Source organism: Leptonotus elevatus, chromosome 3 (genome assembly GCF_054856555.1).
Source record: "Leptonotus elevatus isolate MCC_2025b chromosome 3, RoL_Lele_1.0, whole genome shotgun sequence".
Lineage (NCBI taxonomy): Eukaryota > Metazoa > Chordata > Actinopteri > Syngnathiformes > Syngnathidae > Leptonotus > Leptonotus elevatus.
Window position 1 is genome coordinate 26,552,004 of NC_141241.1, and position 4,164 is coordinate 26,556,167.

General features: G+C 39.6%; 1 protein-coding gene across 1 annotated transcript in view; it reads right to left on the minus strand.

The window, feature by feature from the left end:
* ppip5k1a (diphosphoinositol pentakisphosphate kinase 1a) overlaps positions 1–2,567 on the minus strand; it is a 54,748-nt gene extending 52,181 nt beyond the window's left edge. The window contains exon 1 of the mRNA XM_086070720.1: positions 2,420–2,567. The gene's annotated coding sequence lies outside the window, so the exon portion shown is untranslated. The remainder of the gene's footprint in view (positions 1–2,419) is intronic.
* Between the last annotated feature and the right edge of the window lie 1,597 nt (positions 2,568–4,164).

Here is a 4,164-nt window from a genome sequence, read left to right on the forward strand (position 1 = left end):
TTCAGAAAACAAACATTTCTGTGGTGGTGGATCAGACATTGTGACCAAAGCAGAGTGGGCAGGCGGACTACTCCAAATCTCATGTAACCCTCAGGGTCCTGAGCAGGATGACAGCTCCAAAATGTGAAACATTTAATCAATGAGGTGACTTGACAAGGAAGCTGCAATAATATATTAATAGTCTACCACAGATCTGTGCATTGTTAAGTCCTCTGAGGGTCTCTGTAATTGCTTCTCTTCCAAAGTTCAGATGATGTGCCAACGAGAATTTGTACCTGATATGAGGAAACCGAACCACAGCAGCATGTAACATTTGTGAAGACTGAAGAGCTTGTGAAAGTTAAAGTAGCCTTACTGCAAGTAATAGAATGGTTGTCACGTGGTTGTATGATATTGGACGTTAATTAGCATGAAACCACACCACCAGACAACACCAGCGTGTGAAGTTTAACACCCAAGACTCCCAGTCCTGCCACTTGTGTGGAAAGTCATCGGTTGTTGTCATGTTGATGTTCCCACTAGAGGCTTCCCACATGATGGGAGTCAACTTTACCTTTAATCATGGTATTTGGACGGGACAGGATAAAAAGTTCACCGCAGCAGAGGGAAGCGGGATTACCCTTCTTTTTTTTTTATGTAGCTGACCACCAAAATGGGAGTGATACGGGAGTGGGAGTCATTCTGAAAAGGAGCAGGACGGGACATGAGTCATTTTCACCGAGAGCAGAACGGGACAAGATTTTTTTCCCCTCAAAGTGGAGTGAGAATCCACTCCTGCTTCACTCTCTAGTTCCCACACATCTAGGGTGCTTTGCATTCGGAAATTCACTCTGACACGACTCTCAGAGTGGCATGCGCCCCTTCTATTCATTTCCAAACACACCCCATGTTATAAGACAACCAGAAGCTTGTACACTTGAACTGTTTTCCATCTGTACTGATTCAAACGGTATTTTGGTTCAAAAGCACAACTTTGTCAGTCGCTGTCACTATCAACTATTTTTAGAAGTGATTATACTATTAATTAAGTAAATAAAATTAGATTTTGTGTAAAAATGTAATCCAAAACCATTTTGGTTATTTTTTAATGATAGAATTGTCATCACTTTTCTGTCCCTTATGGCACCTATGCTCAAGTATGTACCTGCCACTGTAGATTAGATTGTATATTCTGTGTTGTGTGACAACAACAAACAACCATGCACTAGACTAGTAAGGAGATGGGAAAGCAAAGTGACTTTTCAACCACATTCATAATTTTGGGAGCATCTATTCAAAATGAAGACATGCATTGAGACATTGTGTGTAGTATCCTATCCAGACATTAGAAGGTGGTCGGTTTCAAAATTTATATAGAACAATGTTCAATTAATTAATTCTGTAATTATGAATACGCTACCTGAAGTACTGTATTTAAATATACTTTATCACATTCAAACGTAGATGTAGTTTGATGGTAAAATTTGCCAAAATATCAGTGTCACTGATCAGCTGATGATAATGCTATCTTGTGAGATAGTAATAAATTCCAATATTCTAAGAATAATAATTTCTAACTAAAATCACAATTATCAGTCATAAATACTGAACAGTAAAACAAACTGTAGAACTCAATTAACATAACATTCTGACTAAATCTCAGATGAGTTTAAATTTCCACACAATAGTGACAAAATGACACGGCTTTCTAAGGTTGCTGAGCAGAGGCCTCCTTAACTTTACATAACATGGCTTGAGTTCATTAAACAAAAAAAAACGTGTTGACATGGCGCACTTGGCAAGCAGCGCACTGACGACAACAACATGGCGAAGAGGCAGCCACGATCATGTTGTATGCTGAATAGTGAATGAATCATATTGTGCTATTGGACGCAAACTATTATCTACTCGTCAGATTCTACCTCTGTTGCTCTTCCATGGGATGCTGTATTTTTAAGCAATGCAAGTGTCCGCATGCAAAATAAAATCAAAACGACAAAATAACATGGACATGGTTCTACTTTATAATGAAGCTGTCACCTTGATGGTGAGACAGGATGACAATTGCTAACGTTGCCGTTGTGACGTCTCGTTGACAAATACAGGTATGCTACGTAGCTAGGTAGCTTCATCTATGTGTGATACATGTCAGTAATTCGTTTCAACCTTAAAAGAGTAGACCATTGTCATGATATTATAGCAACCAAACTCATTCTCGGCAGTCGTTTTAAAAGGCAAAGCCTATCACAGTCAACACTGGGCAATGCTAAAGTTAGCATACATTAGCATTCGACAGTGTCAGGATTGTAAACATCACAAAGCTGTTGTCTGCATGCGAAGCAGACATGATTTGCTCGCGTGACTCATGATTATAAAACTGAACATTGTCGGCGCGTCAACAATAATTCAGTTACGATACTAAATAAATAAATAAACTTACAGTGAGGCTGGCGCTGGACCGTAATGCAATAAAGTCCTTTCCTGCCTTGACACTTTGCATGTGAAACCTATCTTACTTTTTTTCGTGCTAAACAACTCAGAGTAACTTTAAAACAGCCAATAGGACCAGGGAGGAATATCAGGAAGGCGTTCCACAAAACCACAGGTGGCCAATAAACAACGACCTTGAGAGAAGGGCGTCGCAAGAGAAGAACGCGAAGGGGCAATAGCGGCCTCTAGCGTTAGCTTTGACAATAGTACATTAATACCCTGGCGAACGTCCTTTTCGCCCAAACTCAGCTGAGACTGAACAGTGAACAAACAGCATAACATTTGTAGAAGCATACAGAAAATTGATGGATAATTTTGATCCATTAGGTGAAAAATCTATTATTCTATTCTATTGGGTTAGATACCGCTCTCAAAGAAAGTTACTGTACTACTGGTGAAATTAGTTTTTGTAAAAATAATAATAATAATAATTTTTAAAAAATTATTTAAAAAAAAAAATCCATGTCTGTATAATCACATCAAACATAATGAGGGTGCGCTTGTGACTTTTCAATGGATATGTTCACTTTCCCTTCTGTCCAACACAGCTGATATATGATCAGCTCATCAGCGAGCTCTGCATAAGCCTGATAACGATCCTGTTGATTGGAATCAGCTGCGTTGGAGCCGGGAAACATCCAAAACCTGCAGGACTCCGGCCCTCGCGGACCAAGTTTGCCCACTACTGTCCTAATATCTTCTATGGAAACTCTCACTGACTGCAGTCACCACTCTCTACCAAGAGGGGCCGCTAATACACTGTGAAAAAAGGTATGACTGTGAGCGGTTGAGGGTACTCTGGAAATGACTGTGTATGGCGTACCATACAATAAATGCTTCGAGACAAAATAATATTATTTTATATTCGATTTGGGCGACTTTTTCCCCCCTTTTAGAAATGGTGACGTAAGAATAAAAAATCTGTCATTTGTAATTGCTCACAATAATAAAATTATCATGACAGAACAGTTTGGTAACACAAGCAGCCTGAAATAATGTAAAATGTATTCATCACGAGGCAAGCATAAATTATAGGTTATAAGACAAATTACAATATTTAGTGAACAATGAACAAAAATAGTGAAAAACAGTCTGGTTAGACTTCAGTATTGCTTTGTGCTGTCTTAAACTATTTGTCCCCATTCTTGTGTTTTAATTTACCCGTACTTAAAAATAATATAAAACTTAACGAGAGCATGTAGTTAGTGTGTAATCGGCAGCTCCACCCGGGAATTGAACCCACGTCACGATCAAGTAATTTGTCTACGAGGACAAATCAGTTAACCTGAGCTAAATTTCTGGGTCACCTGATTGTGTGGCCTACTCTCCCTCCGATTGGCTCAGTCCTCAAATGCCGAAAGTTAGCCAATCTAATCAGTGTAGGCAGAGGGTACCAACCAATGAGAGGCACAGGAGGGTAGGCCATGGCTGAACAGTGTGCATCAGGCGGGATTTAGAACTGGGTATATTCAATGCTGACTGAAAAAGAAGTGGGTATACTGCGAATACCCCCTGGACTACATCACTGGAAAGGATATGTTTGTTTCCTTAGCTGTGCAAGCCCCTTTTTTTTTATTCAGTTTCCTGGGCAGTCTCAGACATATTCAGCAGCAGTCTGCTTTTATTTTGAAATCAGTACCTCTTGGCATTTTTGTATGAAGACCTGGATGACTGTGGCTCCTTCTGAGTTTTCAC